The sequence below is a fragment of the Sus scrofa genome, chromosome 1, assembly GCF_054392235.1.
Source record: "Sus scrofa isolate SSC_HxYL_T2T_F1_AM1 chromosome 1, Sscrofa_HxYL_maternal_Yorkshire_Landrace_v2.0, whole genome shotgun sequence".
NCBI lineage: Eukaryota > Metazoa > Chordata > Mammalia > Artiodactyla > Suidae > Sus > Sus scrofa.
The window spans coordinates 36,398,776-36,424,827 of NC_139383.1; the positions used below are offsets into that span (position 1 = coordinate 36,398,776).

The following is a 26,052-nucleotide window of genomic DNA, read 5'->3' on the forward strand; positions in this document are numbered from 1 at the left end:
AAGATAGGCTGTGGATGTAATCAGATAACACTTAGCAAAGGGATTTGAGCAAGAATTACAAACCCGATCTCTTTGTAGGTGGCAAGGGCATGGACATTGGTATAGGGTTCAAGAGTAGGTTTCTAATTTCAAGACTAGCAGGGAGGAGTGACAGAAAGAGCGGCTGTCAGGACTCTTGCTGGGTCAGTGCCATCATAGGGCATGGGATTGTGGGTATGGTTGGCAGACAGAGAGCCCAGTAATCAACACAAAACCCCCAAATACTGAACTTTAGCAGAATAGAGGAAATGTGGATTAAGAAATTTGTTTTATTTCAGCATGTATTGAGAATGAAGGGTAGGATATCCTCTTGGTGGAAAAATCAGTGAGCCAAACTGGGAAAGACAGAGGCGGTGGAATCAGTCAAATGCTGACAAAATGCCAAGCATGTCTGAACACTCTGTAGAACAGTATGCCAATGGTATTCCTACCCCTATTGGGAGCAGAAGGATTTTTAAATGTTAGGAAAGAATATTAAATTCGGTTTGAAATTTTAAGAGGAAGAAAGAATTCAAAGCAGACTGAACCAATATAAAAAAAAAAATTATCTACAATTCATCCTTCAGGTCTAACATGGAAAATTACATTTCCACTGATGAATTCATACAGGTCCTAACAATCTCTTCTTAAGCATAACTGGATACATCCCTACCAAAAATATCTTGCCAAGTTTATGGAGGGTAAAGCCCAAACTCCTCAGTTAGCATTCACATATGTAGGTTATGATTGCACCTCTTTTCTTATTTCATTTGTCCGTATACCCTACTCAACTTCATTCTGCATTTTCTGAAAGATTTTCACAACTTTACACCTTCATTCAGCTGTTAACTAAAAATATGCAACTCCAATAGCATTAGCCTTTCATGATCACCAATCAACCATAACTGCTTTTTCTTCTGTGCACTTTAATTTTATTCACTTAATTCTGATTTGTTCAGTTAATTTGTCCCTCTCCTCTTAGTTCATTTGAGGCTTTGACCAAGCCAACCAGAAACTGAGCTCTTTTTATGAAGAGATTATTTTTTATTCATTGTTATAATCCCTAGTGTCTAGTACAGAGTTTGGCACGTGGCAAAGATTCACATTTTAAATTAAATAACCATCTGTCTGGTATGAATGTAAAATTTGTATTTCAGTTTTATTTAGTATTTAAGGAAAGGCACAGACCTCTTATTTGGTAATCAAGAGACACACCTTATTCTCTAATGAATTACCCCATTGTTCCTTGATGAAATACTTCCTTTGGATTAATCCTCAATCCATGTTTTCATCATAATACATTAATTATAATTTTTTAAATATGTTTAAATAATACTGCATTTTACTCAACAACAACAACAAAAGTCCTCTTTTCCAAATGCAGTAATCCATTCTACTTTTTGAATGCATGGCAGGCGAACTGTGTAGACTCCAAATTAAGCTATTGAGGAACAAAAGATTAAGCTACTGAGGCAAAGACTAGAGTTATCCATTGCCTCTTTTTCCATGAAAGGTTTCAGTTTTTTAAAAAAATTTCTCATCTAACCCACATTAGAAAGAGAACATTTCTATCTTCCATCTTGAGGTCCACTTTAGATTTTTTTTTGGCTTCATTATCTTTGATCTCTTTAGTTGAAGCACTCTGGAAGCAGCAAGGCCAACCTCTTAGGAGCTAGAAAAGAGCATTTTAAGTTTATCCAAAGCTCTGTCTCTAGTTAACAGAGGCTCTGAATTAATGAGCTCTGAAGAGATCCAGGTCTAGTCCCTGCTGGACGGTGCTATGGGGCCTGGAAAGGGCAGGGACACCAAATGAATAATAGAGTGTCTGGGTGACAATGGAACTTATTCACCCCAGGGATAAAAAAGCACCACAAAAAGCAAATGGCCTCTCATTTGAATTTTCTATACAGGTTTCTTTGGAAGATGAATTTTCTTTCATTTTGCAATAGATTATAGATCCATCATCTGAATTCAAATTGCTTTGTGAGGTTGAGATGAGATAGATTAACTTGAATTCCTTACTCACTGGAGTCTGCACAAAAGAGTCATTAGAGAGCATACACACAGAGCACTTTAAAAATGGCCACAAAATCATTTTATTTATGTGTTTAAAATATATTCACTGCAGAGAATTCCACTCAACTTGGAGATAACAGCTGTTTCAGGGAGATCATTCTTACTCATATGTTCCAGCAGAGTTGAGCAAAGTCTTAGGAATACAGTTACTGTCCTCGGGCTGGTAGACTTTGTCAGAACAGCTATGTGAGAAAAAGGGAAGGGAAGGTATTCTACTTATTTGTTTAGCCCAGAGTTGAAACTGGGAGAAAGGAAACATTTGTTAAAATTTTTAAGGGCTAAATCCACTAGCTATAAGAAGCTGTACATGTCACTAAACCCATGTTCAGAGTCAAGACAATTTGAACATCTACCTAGAAAATGCTAATATGCAATGCAATTCTTTCAAGTATCCATTTGAAAGATACCTAGTGACTTAGAGATTAATATTAAGCATTTACAACGTGTTAGGCAAATTACTGATACTTTAAAATTTCATCTTCATGATAATCCTGGATGATAGGTATTAATATCTCCATTTTTAAGGAGGAAGGGAGTGCGCCTTAAAGAAGTGAAGCAATTTGACCAAGATCTCACTGGTAGTGTGTGTGTGTGGAAATTAGGTTGCCCTTTCTCCAAAGCCTGTGTTCCTCATATTACACCATGATGACTTTCTAGGAAAAATGGTCTTCAGAATTATTGACTTTTTCCATATTGCTTTCTTTATGAGAGTGCAAAATTACATAGAATCTTTTCAGACCCAACCATTATGTGGAAAAAATTCAATGCAAACAGTCATTCTGTGAACAGAACACTATAAATAAATCTCTCACTAATTATTTCCTTTTAGGCAATTTTTAAAAATTTGTAACTACACTTAAACAACATAATCTTGATGTTCATTTTGAACCAATCCCTTGGCATTGTGTTTGATTAAAAAGCAAATGAATCAAATATACTTCAATAAAAAGAAAAAAGAAAACAAATGAAAAGGCAAATCCGATTAAGTACTTATTTCTTAAAATTCTCTCTTCATTTGGCTTCTGAGACAGCACACTCTCCCTTTCCTGCCGGTCATTCCTTCTCCTTACTGCACTAACTGCTCTTTATCTCCCTGATATTTTAACAAACAGACTTAATCCTCTAACCTCACTCTCTTGGCAGAAAAATTCATACCGAGTAAAAAATCAGTCTGAATAGTCCCAAATCATCATTTCCATTCATGAACCTTCCCTCTAATCTTGATACTCATAAGCAACTGCCTTCTCAAGATCTCCATTTATATGTAGGGATCTCAAATACAAGTTGTCAAAGGACAAATTTCTCATTCTCCCACCCCAGAATGTTTCTCTATCAGTTTTTTCTAGTAAAGGACAGTGCCATCCTGCTAGCTTTCAGCATCCTTGATTGCTTTCTTTCTCTGGCATTTTAATCCAGTCTCTGAACAAATCAACATTACTGTCAAAATATGACCAGAATTTGATTATGTCTCCTGATCTAAGCCGTCATTTTTGACACAGAGTTATTTTTTCAATACTCTTCTAGTTGGTCTCCCTGCTGCTTCTACTTTTGCTCCTTCCAACTTATTCTCACAAAGCAGCCAAAATAGACCTTTGGAAAGACAAAATTTTTAACACATTTATTCCTCTGCTCTCACCCTTTCAATCACTCTGCATGTCACTCATGCAATCCCCTTAAAATGGCCCACAAGGTTTTGTGCGTCCTGCCTCCCTCTGCCCTTTTCTACACTCTCCTTTGACCATGCCAAGCATAGGCCTACATCAGTTTCTTCACCTTGCTGTCCCCACAGATCTCCACATAACTGGCTACTTCAAGTTCTCTGCTGAAATGTCTCCTCCCCATTAAAGCCATAACTGACCATCATGTATAAGACTAATCCCCTCCCGGGCTCAGTGCTCCCTACTCCCTACATAGCTTCATTTTTACCCTTTAAGGTTTTCATACTTGACATGTTATACATTTATTTGTACATAGAATGAATCCCCCATCCAAAAGCTAACTAGAGGGCAGGGACTTATTCTATTTTTCAACACTCTTTACTCAGCTCTTGGAAAAGTGCCTGCCACAAACAAGATGCTTAGTAAGTATTTAGAATGCATAAATGAAGCATAACCAGTGAGATAAATGGGCAATCAGAATGTCTTAAAGTCTTTATTGGGAGTGGCAAGGATCCTCCATGGTCAAAAAATGTAAACAATTTAGAATATTGGGGACACAAGAGGAATAATGTTGCAAAAAACAGTTGCAAGGCAAAAGTGGAATATTTTATATGGCTTCACTTTAACTTCAAATCTAGGATCTCAGAAAAAAAATCATAAGCCAGATAATTTAGTTCATCCATTAAAAACTGTTATGCAAAATTAACAACATCATGAAATCTTTCAGTCCACTGGGAGTTGTAATTTAACAGAAACCACTGTGGTTTCATAGGTCTTTAAGAGTTTTAGCTGATGCTCATTCCAAGGGATCCTTAACAGATAACACTGATAAACTGAAATACTCCAAAAGTTTCTCAGATGACATTTAAAGTTTTGAACAAGGCCTGGGTACCAAAACAAATTTTGTCTTTAACGAGCTTTGAGACTCTGGATGGAGTGGCGTGCAATCTTTGGAGCCATATTTCCTGTTTATAAAACAAGTATAGATAGCAATTCTTGCATCACTTGGTTGTTATGAGGATCAAATAAGAAACATCTATTAAGACAGTATGGAACATGAAGTAATCAAGACTCCCAAATTTTAAACACTGGTCCCCATGTAGTAATGTGCAGTCTTAGAGAAGACAATTGACCTTATGAGTTTCAGCTCTTTTATCAATAAAATTAAGAGGTATGGCTATTTGATCTACAGGTCTTCAAATTCTAAGGTATGCTACAGTTTCCTTTGAAAACTGTAAAGTAAATATGCGAATATTTGGAACTAAAACCAACAGCTGCTGCAAAAATAATACTTACATGCTCTATATCTACTTAAGAATAGTTTTTGCAATGATACACTGACGCTGCCCCACCCCAGCACCCTCTGCTCCAGAGTTATGTACAACAATCAAGGTGTGCCAGTCACCTCCAAACCCATCCACTTAAGAGCAATAACTACTATAAATATTAAGATGGTGAAGCCATAAACCCAGCTTAAAATTATTAAACTAGTCTATATGTATACAGCCAAGCACTATTTTTCAGAAAATTGTCAGCAATAGACAAAAGCACCTTCTTTAAAACTTCAATAATTGAACAGTTGTAACTGCAGGACATCAAAGCTTTTTGTTTAATAGTCAATAAATCAGTTTATGACTCAGTTTCCTTATTTTGACAAAAAAGTGAGACAATCTGTCATGTCTTAAAGAAAGATTATAAGGAGACAAATACTTCAAAATTACCTTTGTGTTTTAAAGAACAGCAGTGTAAATGACCTTTTCTCTCACAGTCTATCAACTGCAAATCTCTTTGATATGTCTCCAATAAAGTGATAATTGAAGCTCATTACTACTCTAGGTTATTGCATGATCCTGACGAACACTAATACTAAAAAAGAATAATAACTTACAACAGCAGAATTGGTCCTATGTGCTTTTTCTCCTCCAATTGTTAAAAATGTGGCTCTCTCATGCAAACAAAGGACCTTAGCTGTACCTCCAACTTTTCATCTTGAAATGGTTTTCTTGACGTAAATCAAGATTTTAACTCAGGGAACAATAAGTACTTAGGAGCTAATCTTTATGGCTTGCTTACTTATTTCATTGAAATGATCAGTGAAAACACTAATTTTGAAAGTACAAAGAATTCTGCATTGTAAAGTCTTGAAACTAATGTCTATTAAGATTGGCAGTGATGACTGTGGTTTCTGGCATCACCTGCTATGAGGTTTTACAAAGAGCAGGGGAGTAACATACTTCTCTTCATCTCACCCTCACCTGTGAAAATTTTTAGGACTATTAAATTTTAGCAAATAATTAGTTCTGCAATACGATTACAGCCTTCAATAAGGCAAATCATTTCACCCACTTTGTAACAACAATGGCCCCTGGAATAGAACCGAGTTGTTTTAGATCATCCGAGTTGTAAACCATCTTTTTGTTGTAGTTACATCTTTAAAAGGAACTCCTTTTTTATTTGGGGTCCAATCTCCTCAAATGGCGACAATCACATCTCAAACCTTTTTGGAAACACGCAGAATGAAATCATACGGGGTTTTGTTTGTGTGTTTCCTGTTCAAGAATTTAAAGCTTCTTTTATTAACTGTCATGTTTATTAAGTGGCACTTCTGGCTTGCCTTTCCCACCAGGCAGTCCCTCTCTTCCCTCCTCTTCTCCCTTCCCAGCCCACCCCCACGACTTTCACCACTCTTCTCCTGTGTTAATTTGCACACCTCACCTGCTCCCCTGTAATTGACCGTTGCTATGTGTGTGGTATTCGGAGGGGCAGGGAAAGAATAATGAGAGGAATGTGCGTGTCAGCTTCCTTTGCCTGATACACAGCCATCGAACTGGGTGTCTGCCCTCTCCTTGGAGTTAGTGAAAATACATAAGTAATAATCCTTCACAGCACTCTGAATATCATCCAAGGAACCCAAAGTGCTTTACGAATATGATGCCCTTGACACCAAGTGCCACTCATTATTCTCTTTTGGGGAGCGGCCAGGCCAGCCCCATCCCAGAGGCCTGCCTTTGAGGACATTCGGTGCTAGACCCTTTGACTCGCACATCTGGGAATGTGAACTGAGAAATCGCTACCACTCAGTCTCTGAAAGCATCCTGGACTCACAAGGTCTGCAAGATGGAGCGGGTGAGCAGCAGACATCACAGCCACCACCCTCCCCAGGCATTTCCCTTGATTAGCCTGAAATCCAGCCCGTATTCTTAATGTGACTATTTTGGTCTGTGGGTTCATATTGGGTTCACAGACGAAAATAAGCAAAATCAAGATCCAAAATTCCACTTGGAACCAAAAAGAAGTGAATTTCAACTTTAGAATAGTCTTTTGTTTTTGTGATTACCAATATGGGTTACTTGGAAATTTAATTGAAATGAAAGTATCTTAAACAAATATTGTATACACTTCTTAAAATTTACTTCCACTCATGGGTATGCGGTTTTCAATTTTGTGATTTTGCCAGGAAATATATCAAAGCAATATAAAAGTTTATGGCATCTATTTTCTCACTAAAAAGTGAAGGGTCACCTCTGAAATTCCCACACTTGTTTGTGACAATCTTTATTCTTGGTTAGAAATGGCCAATGACATGTACTTCAGCTAAACATTATGTACTAGATATTTGCATTTATATCCCAAGTCCAGATTCAGAATCTACATCCTTAACCAACCATCTTTGATATTGCTTGTGACATTTTAGAGATACCTGAAAATCATGGAGCTAGAATATCTTTTTTCAAAATCAAAGAAATTCAATAAGCAGTTATAAATTAATCATGGCTTATATTTTCACTAATTATACAGATTTTAATTTTTATTTCCGCATTTCTTTGAAGAAAAGCACTAATGAGTCTACACAAAGAGGGAAAAAATATATATTTTTTTAAAGTAAAGCACAGCAACATGACATTACAGCTACTCTTTATGGTGTGCCAAAGATGGAGTAAAGGGAAATAAAAGACATTTGTTCTTTAAAGTATTAAAAATTTAGAAAGTCTCATTGCTTTATCCCTCAGTCACTGGAACTTTCAAAAATGAATGTGATCATTAACCATCTGGTTTACTACGGAGTTAACTAAAAAAATTGTCTCGGAAACTCCGAAACTGGCTTCAACTCTCAATGCTAGTTTGTAGCTCCATGGGCACCAGCACATCTAAACTCAAGGGAAGGCAGTGCCTGTACTGCAGCACAGCAAACACCTGGAATATATTCTCCAGAGTGAAAACAGCAGGGAACTGACCAGAAATAACCTCTCTCATATTATTGCTTCAATTAGACCAAAACAACTTTCCCTTTGAAAACTTAATAATAAACACTGCAGGTCATTCACTTGTTTTGAGCCCCTTTGGGAGAGAGGAGCAGATGTATCCCCTTAGCCAGCCCTCTTGCTGTCATAGAGACAAGAGGCACAAATCAGGACAGATATTGATTTTAATTGGAACCAACAGCACCTACATGCCATATTAATTTTCACATCTTCCTGAAAAAAAAAAAAATTTAAGGTTGATTTTTGGTTCTGTGACGTTGATTAGGCAGAGTGATATAATTAATGCACTCATAGATTGAACAATACCTAAGCAAACTTAAGTTCCTCTAAAAGCCTTATTGTGAATGAAAAGCATAGAAGAAAACATCCCTAGTACATTGGATTCTTGTTTATGACGAGTGAATGAGTATTTTTTTCCATTAAATTTTATTGGAGTAGAGTTGATTTACAATGTTGTGTTAGTTTCAGACATACAGCAATGTGAATCAGTTATACATATACATATGTCCATTCTTTTTGAATGGACACTTTTCTTAATAGCTTTCACTGGGGTCTCAAAAGATGACACAGACCTCGTAAGAACAGTAAATAGAAACTTTAGTTTGTGTCATTATTTTTCTTCTCTTGATTAGAATTGCCCAACGAAATTGTTTCCACACAAAACAAAATTGACCTTCAAACTTTCCTTCTATTCTCTCCGTAGATCTCACCATCCTCTAAACATAAAGGTAATGCCACTATCTTTACCAAAACACTCCCCCCCCAGTTGTGTCTTTCCCCGTGATACATTCACTCCATACAGGCTAGAAAGCACAGTATGTTCTATACTTATTCCACTGATACACAAAGTTTAGTTGCTTCCTGCCCTCACCCCAAAGTAGTTCTCAGATATTTCCAGACTCCAAATCTAGATTTTCTGTATCAGCAGGTCTAGAGTGGGACCCAGAAATCTGCATTTATAACCAGAGCGCCAGCTCATTCTCATCCAGGTGATCCAGTTTTGGAGAACACTACCTGGCAGCTTTGAGTCAAGATAATAATGACACTTAAAGAGCTAGGGACTATGAGGGTGCAATGTCAACTCATTTATCCCCATAGTGGCCAAATAAACAAGCTGGTAAAATTGCAATCATAGGTCTCAAAGGACAGTGTTTATATGTGATTTGGCTTAATTTGTTCAGCTCTTCAACTAATATTTCTTGAGAACTATTGTTTGAGTAGTAATGTTCTAGGTATCAAGGGAGAAAATGTTTAACAGGACAGAGAAGTTTTTGTATTGTAATTTAAGTTTACCGAGATGGGTCTATAGTTTATGTATGCATACTCTTTTAGAAAAAGATTTTTTTAAACAATAACCTTATTAATTTTTTTGGCCATGTCTGCTACCTGCAGAAGTTCTGGGGCCAGGGGTGGAACCCAAGCCACAAGCCACAACAATGATAATGCAGATCCTTAACCCACTACGCTACCAAGGGAACTCTTATGTGTTCTTGTTTACAAATTTTATCTGAAAGAAAAGGAAAAAATAACAAGAAAAAAGTGAATATTTGGCAGGGGGAAAAAACACTGGAACTACCAACTTTCCCCCCTTATTTACCTTAAAAAAAATCCATTTTTTAAAATTTATTATTTACTTATTTATTTTTGCTTTTTTTTTAGGGCAACATATGAAAGTTTTTTTAGGGTGCCTGAAGCATATGGAAGTTCCAGATTCTTTGCAAATACTTATCTACATTTTCTGAAATAGTTACAACTATCACATATTATTATTATTTTACATGTTACTTTAACAATAGGTTAAAAGGTATTTTCAAGTTCACTATTACATAATAACTGGGAGCTTGTAAAATAGAGAAGGTGCCAGAAAATCAGATACAGAACCAGAACATTCTAGAGGGATTTTCTTGGGCTATTTTGCCTTCTCTTTTCTTTTGCACTCCTAGCCTTCGTGGAGGGAGTTTCAGGACAGGACTGTAATTTAGAGTTGAAAGATATATTATAAATTAAAAGTTAAAAGAGGCATTCCCGTCGTGGCTCAGTGGTTAACAAATCTGACTAGGAACCATGAGGTTGCAGGTTCGATCCCTGTCCTTGCTCAGTGGGTTAAGGATCCGGCGTTGCTGTGAGCTGTGGTGTAGGTTGCAGACGTGGCTCGGATCCCGCTTTGTTGTGGCTCTAGTGAAGGCTGGCAGCTACAGCTCTGATTAGTCCCCTAGCCTGGGAATCTCCATATGCCTCGGGTACGGCCCTAGAAAAGACATAAATAAATAAATAAATAAAATAAAAATAAATAAAAGTTAAAAGATATGGCTGAGGCTAAGCCATAGATACAGATCTAAATACAGATCTAGATCCTAGATACAGATCTGGGACTAATCCATCTCCACCAAGGCTTCAAGGGAGCCAAGAAAATCTTATTTGAAATCTTAAGCAAAGTGATAAATAACTGTCCCTAGATTTGAAACTATCAATATTTTAAAATAGAAAATACCCTCCATTACCTATACTGTATTTCTAAATTTGAAAGATCAGTAGTAATTTACAAATGTGTGGAAATTTTTAGAGAAAGTTAAAGAATAGTCCTAACCATTATCAGATTTGGTTTATTTCACTGCTGCCTTTTAAACATTTGAGGTGAACTGACCATCAAGAACATACTATAGAATTAAGAAAATATGAATAAAACTTTTTTTTAAAAGAGAAGCAAGGTAAAAAACAGAGAAATGATACTCGACCCAAGGGTCATAATACTGGTTGGCTTGCATAAAGGCAAAGGAAAAAAATGATGATGACAGTAAGAAAACAATAACCATGGTTTACTGAGCATTTGCTAAGTGCTGGAACTCCTGGAACTGCTGGGCAGTTTATATAAATCATCTCTGATCTTGACACAACCCTGCAGGGTGGGTGATGATAACCACACGTATGTATGAGGAAATAGAATTCAGAAAGATTAAGCGAATCACTCAAGGCCAATTCACATCAAGGCCAGTGATGGAACGCTCCATATTATACCCTGTTTAGAAACAAGGCAGCCCAACTCCACATTATACCATTCCAAAATGTTTAGAACATTGGTCTGTATCACTGATATATATTGACTCTCCTATTCAGTTACTCATTAAACCAACCAGTGGAAAACAGACAAAACTCCTTGCCCTCATGGTCTTTCTAATTGGAAGACATAGCAAAAGAAAATAGATAAGTAACTTCTGTAGTATGATGGATAGTGGTAAATACCATGAAGGAGATTAAGGCAAGGAAGAAGCTGAGATAATGATGACTGGGGGGAAGGGGGGTGTCCTGGAGACCTTTGTCTTCCTGAAATTGAGGCACTTTTTAATAACATTTTTTGAGATATATAAACATTACAGTACCTTTACTATTTTCAAAGCAAGCTATACATAATCTTTCTTGGAGAGAGGGGGGGCTAGGAGAAATAGGCTATATATGATCTGATAGTCCTTTTCCATATTTTAGTCTTAAAATTAAGATCTCCTCAAGAGGAATTCTTAGCCCTTTTTATCTCTTTCTTTTGTACTCCTTTTTCTCTCACTTCACTGATTTCTAAGTCAGTTTGGGGAGCTTGGCAAGATTTGTTTTTGCCAAAGCTTCCTTGTTCTCTAAGCAGGTTTTCCCAAGCTTGGGTTTAAAAGACCCCCTGGAGAAGCACTACAAGACAAACACTAATTAGCGTAACAATTTATTAAGGAAGATCTTTGATCTTTTCTCACCTACCCAGTTGCCTAGTTCTGCTTTGTCTCCACAATTATAAAATGTGTTTACATAACTAATTAACACAACAGATTGAGTTTTACTGGGTACATGATAATAAGTGGTCCAAATGGTTTGATCTCATGATAAAGGAGGAAGTGTTGGGAATTAGCACTTCCTAAGGGATCCAAATGGGAGTAACCACTGTAAGTTCACATAAAACAAAAGTTCTTAATGTTCCCAAATGGGAGATTCTATTATGGTAAGCTTCAGTATTTGAACCCTTGCTGCAAAATGTTTTATAAGAAAAATATGTAAATACAGCAAATTCTGAGCTATTTTCAGAGATGGAACAAACTTTTTAAAAATATTGTGTTTATTTTCCCCCTGTAAATTCTCCTATTAGTAACTTAAAACTAATTTTAGATGAAATATTTTGGGGAAAGAAAGTTTGCACTTTTGCTTTGTTAAGCTCACATCTAAGAGATGAAGAATTTATAGCTGTAAATACAGCCAATTGTGGAGATTATAAAGTTTAAAATAAGTCTTTTGTTATAAAGCAAAACACTAATATTATTCACAGTCATGTTTACTTATAATTTTAAAGAATTTTAGAATCTCCCTGCGTCATTGGTCATTTAGCACCTTCTACTGTGTATTTTAAACTCTAAAAACACTTTTTCTTGGAGGGAAGAATCTCATATTTCCAAGAGGAAGGGAAAGACTACATCAAAAGATTTGAGTCAGGGTCAAAATTCCAAAAATCTTTTCCTCTCCCAAGAGCAGGTGAAATATACACATTTTTTCCCATCCTTGATTTCTGAATTTAAAATTCAATTCATTCTTCTTAGAGGTTATTGTTCTTTATGCACACTTGGAAAAACTCCTCAACTTTCTGGTGAGAGAGAAAGATAGAGACTTGTGATTACAAAACAGTTTGACAACTTAAGTGCAAATGAATCAGAAACATGTGGATTAAATTTCCCTTGAAACACACATGATCTTTAAAAATTAAGAGGAAAGGGGCTTGGCAACAAGCATTTTAGTGTTTGCCAAACCCAAAGCATTTGAAAAATAATCCAGATTGTGGTTGGGCTCTCTCCTTCGGACTCAACTCTCGATACCTGAAGTTTCAAATCACCAAAACAGCATATACATATAGGAATACTTTAGCATGCCTATTTTTACTTCCATGTTATTTTAGGATTAACAGAAATCAAGGTGATTATGAAAAAATCGAATCAGAGGGGTGGGGAGAGGTTCCTCATTAGAAGATTGGCATTACATTCCCAAGATAAATGGCAGCAAGCTTCTTCTAAAGAATGCTGGCATATGAATATCTCACACACTGGGAGAAGCAGATGCATTCAAGGAAAAGAATAATAATATCGTAGGATAGCCAAGAAAGTGAAGGTCCTGCAGGTCACTAGGAAACCAAGAAGAGGGTATACCTTTAATCTATTGTGATTTTTTTAATACTATGATCAATATTACTGAATGAAAAATACCCTCAGGAATTCAAAGTCTCCTCTATACTTATAAGAGATACAAGTATCCTAATATTGAGCATTTTCTCTTATAATTAGAAAATATTTTTCTTCTTATGGGATAATCCAGGCAGTATAAATTGTCCTTTTGCAGACAATGAAACTTCATTCTTAAATGTCCTAACTGCCTGAAGCTTTGGATTCCCATATAGTAACTAAAAATCTGTTAACTACGTAGACATGGAAAAGGAAAGAAGGAAACAAATAGGAAGAGAGGAAGGAAGGAAGAAAGAAGGAAAGGGAAAGATAGCAAAAAGGAAGGAAAGAAAGAAAAAAGACTGAATTCCTAGATTGGCTTCAAAGGTACTTTTTGGAGAACAAGAACAAAAAAGCAATAAATGTCTTTGGGGTATTTAGGAACCAAACTGGAATGTTAGCAAAGCTAGCAAAGCTAAGAGTGACAACAGAAATAAAACCACTACTTTCTATGAGTGCCCACACTTCCAGACACTGTGGTAGGTGCTTCACGTGAATTATCCATTTTCAAGTCAGCACATACTCACAAGACAAAGAATCATAAGCTAATTAACTCACCTAAGGCTTTAGGACTGGATTCAGAGGCAAGTCCTTCTGACTTTAGAGCCCAAGCACTTACTCATTTGTCTCCTCCCCTGACATGTACTGCAGCAAGCCTGCTTCAATCCAGGACTCATTTGTTAGCTCAAACCCTTCATTATCAATTAGGAAACTACTATCTAAGCCAGTTACTGAGGTCAGCAGTGTGTCCTTCCCGAGAGTCTGGCAGGATCCCTGAAGAGAATTTATCACACAGGGGGCAACTGCCCCCATGCTTCAAATACAGGAACATTTCCAAATTTAACACACACTTTTCTAATTACTTATTCAAAACGTGTTCTAGTTTCATCAACGACTGTCTTCTAGGATATACAAATTAAGTAAGTAGAGTTATGGTAGTGTGTAATAGAACTTCTTTACAGAGAACTTGAGGTTTTTAAAGCCATGTACATTTTTAAAAAATGAACTTGCTCAGAAGTCTCAAAAATGCATATTATTTTCTTATAGTGCTAACATGTTCTTAATCTTCAACTGGACAATAAAAGACTATAAATAGAATCTCAGACATTTGCCCTTTTTGATCAGGTCAATGACCTTCAAATGTATCTATAAATCAGTAATATCCACATTCTTGATAGATTGATCTATATTAATAATTACTTAGGTCAGTTTTTTAGATTCAGCTATTTGCTCTTCTAATTCCTCAAACTGTTCTAATTTCCATGTGACCAAATTTTTTAGTAAAGAATATTATTACTTAAGAGAATAAATATCTCTCTTGAAATAAATAATATTATAGATTAGAAACTGTTCAAGTAAAATAATCTTTGAGTCACATTCTTTGTCCCAGAATGTGGGCATTTTTTTCTCTGAAATACATCATATATATATTTTTTTTCTCTGAATTACATCATATATATATATATATATATATATATATATATAAAATCTAAATTATTTTATGGAACCTGCACTTTACTAGAAAACTCTGTGAATAGAAAATGATCACTTTATTGATGGGTTCATAAACCATTAAAATAATAAAACAATAAAAAAGAATCAAACTCATTGGTTCAACATTTATTAAGTATAATTATTTTCAAGATATTATACTGAGTATTAAAAGACAAGATTTCATTCTGCTTTTAAGGAAACTGAAGCAGACCCAACCAATTTCTCAGTAGCATGTGATATAAGGCTATATTCCCCAGAATTAAAAAAGTGTTCCTTTCCCCAACTTTCATGTCCTCAGTAAAATGTGAACACTTAGTGCAACTCTTAACTAGGTAAGTGTATTAACCACACCTGGTCCCAAATATTCCATTTGCTTCTTACCTAAGTTGAACACAGGTTCAAACAGCAGAAAAGAATGAGATAAAGTAAAATAGATGTCAGAGAGTCAGAAAATACATTTGCTTGGAAGTGAAAATCCTTTTGTGGCATTCCCTATACTTTTGACTTACTTCCTTTAATATGTATGTACTGCACATTTTTATTTTAGGCACCTGGGGATTAGAGATGAACAAGACCAAGTCACTACTCCTAAGGAGCTCATGTCCCAGAAGCTCTTAGAGAGCCTCCCTGTTTCCGCCCCACTTGCCATGGACATTGGCATCAAGGCAGACAAGAACCTGGCGTTCACTTGGAAACCCCTTTGTAATGTTTCTTTCCTACATTACCAACATTACAACATTCGGGTAATATTTGACTCACAATGAAAACACTTGAAAATAAATACTAAGACATTAAATCATCACCTAAGTTCTTTCTGAAGAACTCACAACAAGTAAAGGTAAGTTGTGCAGGCAAATTCTTCTTGTGCAAGACAAGCCCCTTCAGAGTTGCCACCTGTGGGGTGTGGGATGACCAGCTCCCTTCTTCCACTGTCAGACCACAAGGCTTATTCTTGCCATAATGAAGAGGCTGATTGATGGAGTCCCCTTCCCCACTGCTGACACTCTTATCTTTCTCCGTTTAGCAGTAACAGACATGACCTGCTCCTTACCAGCTGGGCACTGGGTGAGGAGCCTGTCCATCACTGCTTCCCCACTCCAACTATTCACCCCTCCTCCAAATTTCAGCCCATACTGGCAGCAACCAATATGTCTGTCTGTCAGTAGCTCTGTAATGAGACCGATTTATAAGGTCATATAATCCTGACTCTTAAGGAGGAAAAAAAAATCCCTGTCCCAGATACTGAGAGAGTCACCTTGGCCTCTGGTTCTCATGACTGTGGGAGGTCATGTACAAACCACCACAAGTAATTTAGAATTAATTTCAAATAGTCTCTTTTCCACCAAATTTCCGGTATAAAGACATCCCCTCTGTTTTGCTTTATTTGTCAATGATTTTAGTTGGATGTTCCAAAATGAAAATATTGACCTTTAGAGAGGAAACTAAGGTTTAGAAACAATTTAGCTTACTCTGTCAAATAAGTGAACATTCTATTTCAATTCCAGTAGTGTTTGCGGTTATCAGCACACCCTCCCTCTCACTTGCATAGGAAGTTTATGCACAGGATTTCCAAGGACCTGTCAGTAAGAGTTGCGTGTTTATATGGCACAGCAGAATTTTCCCGAGGAACATTTTGTGCCTTTAGCTGACTAGTGCAAATTAAATTCTGTGTCAGTTTTGCCCAGAGGCTAAGAGCACCTCATTACATTTTATTGAATTCAAATAATTGCAATCAAAATATTTGTAAGCACAATGCAACCAGTGAGCCTTATTTTATGATAAAAGCTGTCATGGGCAGTATATTACATTTCTTTCCTACAACTTATGGTACCTTATACCATGCAGTTCCCTAGAGACTATACTCAACAACTGTTAATTAAGTATGATATGTGGATGTTGCTCTGTGTAACAGGAGCAGATGAAAACCAAACTCTGGAGTGAATTAAAAGCCTTTGGGGACATCTAAAGTTTGAGAATTATCAGTTTTTGCCTTTTTGTCATTGAGGGACCCATGCTGCCTGGGCCAAAAGCCCCTGCTCAGCCTGGCTGCTGAGTTCAGAGTTGATTTCCTGGCCACCATCATCCCACACCCACACCCTGCAGCCAGCCCCTCTCTATCTCCAATGTTACTCAACTAAATGCCAAGTGAGTGAGGAGGAGGCAGTCAGTGAAATGAATGCCAAATCTTGCCATGCCTCAATGATTTAAATGTTTAACTCAGAGTGTTCCTTACACTTCATTTTTGTATTCCTGACTTCTAGAACCACAACCTTCTACTGATAAAAATCAGTTACCTATTTAACTAAGCCTAACTCTAGTTAGTGTTGATTATGGCCTGGTCATCATCCTCTATAGCAATAGATAAAATGTTCAGTCTTGCATAGAATCCTGCGGCAGATGAGGTAGAAAAATTATATCTTCTTAAGATGCTAATCCTGTCTTTCTTAGGGCTTTCTTTTGTAATAGAAGGGACATTTGTTACTTTGTGTAAGACATAACAAAATATAGCACTGGTAGCTTCAAAGTTGGGGTTCTTTTTAGTAAATAATGTAATTAATAATAATTAAATTTACCTAAAACTAAATATTTTGTTTTCTATATTGAAATATTAAGTTCAGCGTATAGCTATCTCTCTCTTTTTTTTTCTTTTTTTTTGGCAATGAATATTACCAGGCTTTGAGATTTTGTTTTAATTTCATAAAAATAACCTATTGTCCTTCATATACGTCATTTTGTCTACCACTAAAAAAGAAACGTGTTGAATTTCCAGTAATGGTGATGGCTCTACGTAGATCTATGTACATTCTTTCATATGATTGCTCTTTTAATTGGCATTTGCAGAAAGCTGGCTGGTTTTGTTTTATAGACTATAGCTAAAGAGCAAAATCGATCAGCCTGAAAGAGAGTTCAGAGAAAAATACATAAAACATTCTATTCAATGGATTTTAGATATTTTTAAATCTCATCATGTTTTTAATAAAAATGCAACTTGCCTAATTTATATTTTAAGGTTATTCATCATTATAGTATAAAGAATTTAGGAATAGAGTTCCTGTCGTGGCTCAGTGGTTAACGAATCCAACTAGGAACTATGAGGTTTCAGGTTCGATCCCTGGCCTCGCGCAGTGGGTTGAGGATCTGGCGTTGCCATGAGCTGTGGTGTAGGTCACAGATGCAGCTTGGATCCTGCATTGCTATGGCTCTGGTGTAGGTCGGCAGCTACAGCTCCAATTAGACCCCTAGCCTGGGAATCTCCATATGCCGTGGGTGTGGCCCTAGAAAATACAAAACGACAAAAAAAAAAAAAAAAAAAAGAATTTAGGAATAAAGTCTCTAGAGATAAACTGGTGATTAGAAACTTAGAAATTACTTTGCATCTCTACTTTGGTCTCTAATACAGAGGCTGGAGAAAATGGGCAGGGTTGTGAAAAAACTGACCTGTAATCTTGAGTCTAACATTGAATGTCTCAAGTATTCACATATATGTAGGTCAAAGCTGTAGATGAAAACAGTATTCTATAACCATAAAAAAGGGTTTGTTGGTTTTAGCATAACATGGGGGGACACACCAGCCTGCCTTCTGGAGCCACAGTGCTGCTCAGGGAATCCAGGAGGGTATGTGTGAGAGCTCAATAAAGAAGGGAAATGAAAAAGAAAAAAAGCAGGGTTCGCTTATGAGAGTGAATGCTGCACCGTGCTCTGGAAAGCAGGTGCTGGGATTCTGGACTGAAAACCAGAGTTAGGAAGATTAGCAGAGGCCAGATCAGGAAGGTCCAGGTAAGCAGTCTGGAGTCCGTCCTTGGAGTCACAGCTTTTTAAAAGGGGATTAACATGATAGCATTACATGATAGCATTACCTTCTAGGAAGAAGCCTCTAGTTGCAATATGAGAAATGGAGGAGTCTGGGAAGAGAGTGGAGGTGGGAGAACAAGTGTAGCAATATTGTCTTGGCAAGAAATGGTGAGGCTCCTGAAGCAGAGTGAATGGAGAAAGGGGACCCATTGAAAGCGCTTAAGGAGTTAGAGTTATTAGGTCTTGGTGACTGACTGGATTTGGGTGTTTAGGCAGGAAAGAATAAGAAATTTCTGAGTTGAGTAACTGAGATATTCCTCTAAGGCAAGCAAGAAAATTACAGGTTTGGGGGAAAATATGCTGAATTCTTTTGAGATGTGTTGATTTGAAATGTTTGTAAAACACAACTGTAGAGAAACTCAGTGTGCAGGCGCAGCTCGGAAAGAGGAGTCTAGGATAAGATCTGGATTTGTACATTTCAGGGAGAGAAAAACTTTGAAGCCACAGAGGTATACATTACATTATTCAGAATGTCTTGCCTACTTACAATAAGCTAAAACAGGACTTGAGGACTCAAAACACACTTCCCTGAATGAGTCAGAAGCCCTTTCTTCTACTTATCTCTCTTTCTCTCTCTCTTTTTTTTTTTTTTTTAGGGCCAAACTCAAAGTATTTGGAAGTTTCCAGGCTAGGATTTGAATCCAGGCTGCAGCTGCCAGCCTATGCCTCAGCCACAGTGACACAGGATCCTTAACCCACTGAGTAAGGCCAGGGATTGAATCTGCATCCTCATGGATACTAGTTGGGTTCCTTACTGCTGAGCCACAGCTGGAACTCCTCTACTTACAGCTCAAGTATTAATCCTGATCCACCCAAGGAAATTGTTTTGCAGGTCTGGAGGAGAACCAAAGCAAGTGTCCTAAAGTTCATTTTCCTGGTGTGATAAAGAAGGCACCATCTGGTGAACTACTGTTTCTGGAGGCACACTCCTATTAAATTACTTAGGCTGTGGGCTGCTGGAAGATGTCTTTGTGGTAGACTAAGTCAGATACATAACCACAGGAAGTTTTCTTAGCTGAGCAAGCTTGTACCAGGCCAATCTCACCCATGAAACCTCTGAATTTAACCTTATATACATCCTACTCTAGAGCATTTATAGACAGTGTAGCAGTTACATAATTTATTTTTTGATGGATGCACTTCCTTTCTTCTCCTCCTCAGACAAGTAAACTCTGAGACATTGGATGTCAAGGATTGCCAAATCCAATTCATTATCTCTGCTCCTTCTTTCTGTAGTTTCCTCACATTTAGACCACACATTCAGTGGTTTACTATCCCCTTTTCCAGTTAACATCAGCTTGAAGTCCAAAGAATTTTGGAGGCCTCAATTTTCACCAAGAGGTACCCATCAGATCCAAACTAGGGGTTCTCCTTATCCTCAAGGAGAACTGGCCTTTGGGCTCTCAAGCTGTGCTTAGACCCAAGCTCTTCTCACAGATGCTCAGATATGAACTACCTAACTCCTGCTGGCAAAAGCCAAGTAACATTTGTCTCTATCCCACAGTTTGCAAGGCTAAAGATGTAATTTTATTCATTTTCAAGTTTCCATCCAGTCCTTTAGTTTCTCTTGTTTTTGCCAATCTTGAGATCTGTCCTCCAGCTCAGTTGCTTCAGAAGTTGTGAAGCTTTGCTACTGAATCATGTGGCCAAGGATATGGTTCCCCAATATCCATTTCTCCTCTGTCCTGGGAGGTTTGGAATTTATTGCTCCCTCTGAGGACTAGAGAGTTGTCCAGTGAATGTAAGTGGAAATGACAGTTAGTGTCCAGATATTGGAAACTCCTGGATATTGGAAATTTACCTGGATTCCTGAGCAAGGGTGACTTGGAGCAGAGTCAACATATCCTTAACCCCCACCAATCTTCAGTAGAAATGAAGCATGAATGAGAAGCAAACCTTTGTTGTTTTAATCCACTGAGATTTTTCCCAATTGCTAGTTGCCATAGTGTAAACTAGCCTGTACTGAATAATAAAATGACCTTCCTCTCTTTGAGGGTTTCTGGGCCCCCACTCCTGTTATGTTAATTAGCTATTTATCACCTCTGGGGTGCTGGTTGCCAGTGCCAGGCTGAGGAATACCTTGCCTTGTTTCCTTGACTAAATCCCAGAACACGGGATTTGACTTAGAGCAAAGAAGAGTTTTCTTGAAGTAAGAATCACAATGACTAGAATTCTAAATGTTAGAAGAGAGAAGATGGAAATTTTGTTTTTTGTGAATGCTTGAAAATGGGATAAAAGCTTATCAACAAAATGAAAAGATAATCTGCTGAATGAGCGGTTTGCAAATGATGATGATAGAGAGTTAATATTAAAAATATGTAACAGCTTATAAAACCCAACATCAAAAAAAAAAATTAAAAATTGGGCCAGAAGACTTGAATAGACATTTCTCCAAAGAGGAGTTGCAGATGGCCAACAGGCACATAAAAAGATGCTCAACATCGCTAATCATCGGGGAAATGCAATTCAAAATCACAATGAGGTATCAGCTCACACCTGTCAAAATGGCTATCATCAAAAAGAACACAAATAACAAATGTTGGCAAGGATTTGGGGAAAAGGGAACTCTCATACTGTTAATGGGAATGTAAATTGGTGCAACTGCTGTGGGGAAAAAAAGATTGTATGGACATTTCTCAAAAAAAATAAAAAATAAAATAAAATAAACTACCATATTGGTAATTTATGTTCTCTTTCTTTTATAGATCAGTTAGCTATGATTTTCGCTTTTTATTATTTCTCTCCTTCCACCTATCACTATTCTAACTTTTTCAGGTGATTCAATTCTTACTTCTTTTCTAATATAAGCCTTTATAAAAATTTTCTATTTTCCTTGAATTTCTTTCCCATGAATTATTTAGAAGCGTGTTGTTTAATTTCCAAATATTTGAAACTTATATCATTACTGATTTTTATTTAACCATTACTGTCAAAGAACCTGCTCTGTGTGATTTCACTTCTTTGAAATTATTGACACCATTTTTAAGGTCCAGCACATAAACTGTTTTAATGAATATTCTCTATATGCTTGAAAAGATTGTGTATTCTGCCTTTGGTGGGTACAGAGTTCTATAAATATCTATTAAATCAACTTATTTGATAATGTTCATTTTATACTTAAACTGATCTTGTTTCTATCTACATGAATTACTAATTATAGAAAGACTATCCTGGAGTTACTGTCATGGCTTAGTGGTAACAAACCTGACTAGGATTCAGGTTTGATCGCTGGCCTTAATCAATAGGTTAGGGATCCAGTGTTACTGTGAGCTGTGGTGGAGGTCGCAGACAAGGCTTGGATCTGGCTTGCTGTGGCCATGGTATGGGCTGGAAGCTGTAGCTCTGATTAACCCCCAGCCTTGGGAACTTCTATATGCTGTGGGTGCAGCCCTAAAAAGCAATAATAAAAATAATAATAAATAATAATAATAATAAATAAAATAACAAAAGAAAAAAGAAAGACTATGCTAAAACCTCTATTTCCCCCTTTAGTTCTTTGTTGTTGCTTTATATTTCATTAAGCTCTAAGATTGTAAAACTTCTGTGATATCTTTTATCTACAATCTACAAAGACAGTATCTTTGTACTTCTATCATTAAACATGATCCTCTTTATCTCTGTTATACACATCGCTTGAGACTACTTTGCTTGATTTTAACATAGTCACTAACTTGCTTATTCTTAGGCTTTTATGAGGTATTATTTTCTGAGCTTTTACTTACAACTTGTGTTTGTCTTGATTTTCCTTCTTTAGTTTAACCTCTGCTGTCTTTTAATTGGAGTAGTTAATCTATTTATTTTACTGTATAGCAAAATCTAGCACATTGTCATTTGTTTTCTATACATGCCTTTTTTCTTTCTTTTCTTACTTTGCATATATTGAATATTTTCTAGTATTATTGCCTCCTACCTTTCCTATTGTCTTTTAAGCTATGCTTCACTTCATTTTTACTTACTACTATAGGAATTAGAATGTGTTCTTATTCACAGTTTGCCTCAAATTAAAGTTACATTGCTTTCATTTAATGTGAGAATAAACAAAAAAAGATTTAAAAAATAATGTGAGCACCTTATCACTCTATTTACAGGCTTTCCTGCCCTTTTGTTCTATGTTTGTTATATATTTACCTCTCTATATAGTATAATCTCCACAATATGTTTTTATTATTTTTAGTTGACTTTTTAAAAATTAAGAAAAGAAAAAAGAATTTTGTATTTACTCATATATTACTATTTCCAATGATCTTTATTGCTTCTTGTAGATTCTAATTTCCTTCTGGTATTATTTTCTTTTACCTGAGAACTCTCCCTAACATATTTTGTAATGTGGATCTACTGGCAGTAAAGTTACTTAGCCTTTATTTAGATAAAAAAGCCTTTAATTTACTTTGGTTTTTGAAAAATATTTTCACTGAATATATAATTGAGTTTTTTTCTCCATAAATATGATTTTATATGTTTGTCTAGCTATGATTTTTTCTGATGAAAGGGCTAGCATTATTCTTATCACTGTTTTCTTTTATGTAATATGGCTTTTTTCTGGCTGCTTTTGAGATCATATGTCTAATTTATAGAAGCTTGATAAATTTGTTCTTAGAAACGTTTCCTTGGTAATAATCCTGCTTGAGATTCACTGAGCACCCTGGATCTGTGGGTTTTATGTTTTATCAAATTAGAAGATTTTTCAGCCAGTAATTCTTCAGTTTTCCTGGCCCATTCTCTTTCCTTCTCCTCTGGGACTTCTTAATACTGTTCAATATGTCCTCGAAAGCATTTTTTTTTAATCTTTTCTTTACTTGAACTTGGATTATTTTAATTGACCTGCTTCAGTGCAGTCACCCTTTCTCCTGTTTTGCTCAATTCTCTGTTAGTCCTATTCAGCAAATTTTGTATTTTAGGCAGCATATAGCATTTCCATTTGGTTATATTTTTTGCTAAAAACTTTCTAATATCCCTAATTACCTATCTTTTAACTATTAGATGCATCTTTTCCTGTAGATTCTTTTAAAACACTTGTTAGAGTTATTTTAAATTCCATTAATGATTATTCCAACATATAGTTTATTTAGAGTATCTTTCTCCTGATTTTTTTCGTGATTGCTAGTTATATTTTTGAACTTTTTTGCATGTCTTATAGTATTGTATGTTGGATAGTATGTCTAAAAGTCCAGTAGATGTTTTACCACATTTTAAAAAGATATCATACACCTATACACACATATTTTATTGTTTTACATTATGTAATATATTACATTATATATTATTCATATTTTCTCAATAAGGAACACTATTTACTATGTTAGACACATAGCTGAAAAGGCTGATTTAATCATGGATTTAGCCCCTTTGGGTCAGGGTTGTGACATTAATTCCTCCAACAAAATCTTAGAATTCAGATATCACAAGTCTAACATGCTGTCTCATTGCTTTTCATTCTAGCTCCAACTTTCTGCACAGCCACTGGGATGATTGCTGTTGAGCTTATCAGACATTGAAACAGGTTAAAGATTCATTTGGATTCATTTTTCCCTCTAAGCATTGGATGCTCTGTGTGAGATTTCAAGCCTTTCTCTCTAGGGCTACACACTGAGATCAAACACTGACAGATCTAGGATTTCCAAGACCTTAAATCTGCTTGACCTCCAAACTGCAAAAATGGCTAGAGTCCTGAGGATAAATATTTCAAGACTACTAGATGTCAGATATGACACATCATGAGACCATAAGACTATACATTCTCAGACCTTGAGAATGTGTCTGCAGAGCATGAAAGACTTGGGTTTATGAGACCACAAGCTTCCCAGATCTCAAGACTTCAAAACGTAGGACTGCAAGACTGCAAAATCACCAAGACTACAAGTCTGAGAGATTGTTACTTAGCAGAATGGCCTCTGGATTTGGAGCTTCTCCAGATTCAAATCCAATAGGCCAGCCCATAGGATTAGGAAAAGTTTATCAGAGATTTCCCATCTGAACAAACAGCATCATTTTCTGGCAGCCTTGGCTTCTCTGACTATTTCCAATCAGTGTTCTTTGCTCACCTATCTCTCTGAAGTTTGACTAAGCTCTAGTAGTTTTAGATAGCTTTTGTGTCCAAAGCTCCTCATTAGTAGGAATTTGGGGTTTGTCCCGGGATCTCTTGTTGTTTTGGTGGCAATGAAGATCTTTCATATCCTTCCACATCTTAACTGGGAGCACAACTCCACTAAGCTACTTGAGGAGGTGGGAGGTTTTGAGAAGGTATGTCAGTAGCTTCCATTTGCACCATTCTCTGCTCTTCCCACTGCTGTGTCCCCTTGTCTTTTGGCTTCTATTAATTCTAGCCAATGGGGAGAAATTGGGGTATTTATTCCCCTGCCTATCTCCCTGGTGGGTTGTCAAAGCCTGGGAAGTCCTCCAATGTCAGAGTCCCTCTCAAGCAGCCCTTTCAATATTATCCCCTTTGCCCTCATATTCAGGAAGCATCTCCCTTCTTTATCCCATGAGATGATAATATCATCCTGATGTTACTAAATCCAGGATACTACACTTTCTCATGTGGTTACCTATGCCCTGCCCACACCTCCGTCAGTATTGCCCACGGTAGCCAGTATGAAAGTTCTGTTTGTGTTTTACTGAGACTCTGACACAAGGAGTTTCAAACAATGTCTTAGGGCAAGAAATGCCACGATGCATGGTGAGGGAAAAAACAGATTCTTAAAAGTAGAAATTGGAACATGACTACAGACATGACTTTTGAAAACCAGGGTTGTAGAAGGAACAAAAGTACATATAAGTAATGTGAGTATAGTTCAACAAAGTTTTCACTTTGGTCATAATTTTTACCTAGCACAATACTAAAGGATGATACAAAACCATGATATGTATTCTTAGGAAGCTCACATTCTAAAAGAAGTGATGTAATTTAAGCAAATGTCACAGTGTACTATATGCAAAAAAAAAAAAAAAAAAAAAAAGTATCACTTGCATTAGGACAGATTACTCATAAGAATTAATCAAGAGTCTTCTGGAGCCCAGTGCACAAACCAAACTTTGAAGACTCCTGGGCTTGATAACATTCCTTTCAGTCTTTTTGTTTCATGATGAGAAACCAGGAAGAAAGACCTGAATTTATGCCCCTTTCCTCCCTGCAAATCAGACTCAGTTTAAGAGGTCTAGCAGATGGGTGAATTCTCAACTATCATACTTTAAGTCAAACTTGAAAATAAGCACAAATAGTTCACCAACACACATTCAGTTTTTTTGACCAGTGCCTCCTTCCCAGGAGGTACACAGGTGGGAAAATGAGTAGGACCAGAACTCTTTTCTACTCATTCAACATAAATTATTACTTTCCATTGGAGAATGGTTATTTGCAAGGTTGCTGTAAATCTTACAAATGAATGTTTGCAAGGCAGCAAAGAGCAGGCTCTCTCATTCCCTCACAAAAGATGGAGGAAGGGAGTCTCAGAAATC

At 36.6% G+C, this 26,052-nt stretch overlaps 2 protein-coding genes and 1 long non-coding RNA gene across 6 annotated transcripts in view; 1 reads left to right on the forward strand and 2 right to left on the reverse strand.

Annotated features, from left to right (window-relative positions):
- LOC146406032 (uncharacterized) overlaps window positions 1-13,938 on the reverse strand; it is a 67,573-nt gene extending 53,635 nt beyond the window's left edge. Inside the window, exon 1 of the mRNA XM_084957236.1 lies at window positions 13,810-13,938. The gene's annotated coding sequence lies outside the window, so the exon portion shown is untranslated. The remainder of the gene's footprint in view (window positions 1-13,809) is intronic.
- The window catches only part of LOC110260187 (uncharacterized), a 330,158-nt gene extending 309,200 nt beyond the window's left edge, over window positions 1-20,958 (forward strand). The window contains exons 7-8 of one of the 3 annotated variants that reach the window (XR_014804125.1): window positions 15,293-15,583; window positions 19,194-20,958. This is a non-coding gene — a long non-coding RNA (uncharacterized LOC110260187). Of the gene's footprint in view, window positions 1-15,292; window positions 17,740-19,193 lie in introns of those variants that run through there. The other 2 variants (XR_014804118.1, XR_014804142.1) reach the window with 2 other exon arrangements.
- CENPW (centromere protein W) overlaps window positions 1-26,052 on the reverse strand; it is a 447,800-nt gene that overhangs the window by 127,025 nt on the left and 294,723 nt on the right. The window contains exon 10 of one of the 2 annotated variants that reach the window (XR_014804050.1): window positions 4,233-4,717. The exons of the other annotated variant lie outside the window; for it this stretch is intronic. The gene's annotated coding sequence lies outside the window, so the exon portion shown is untranslated. Of the gene's footprint in view, window positions 1-4,232; window positions 4,718-26,052 lie in introns of those variants that run through there. 2 annotated transcript variants of the gene reach the window in all.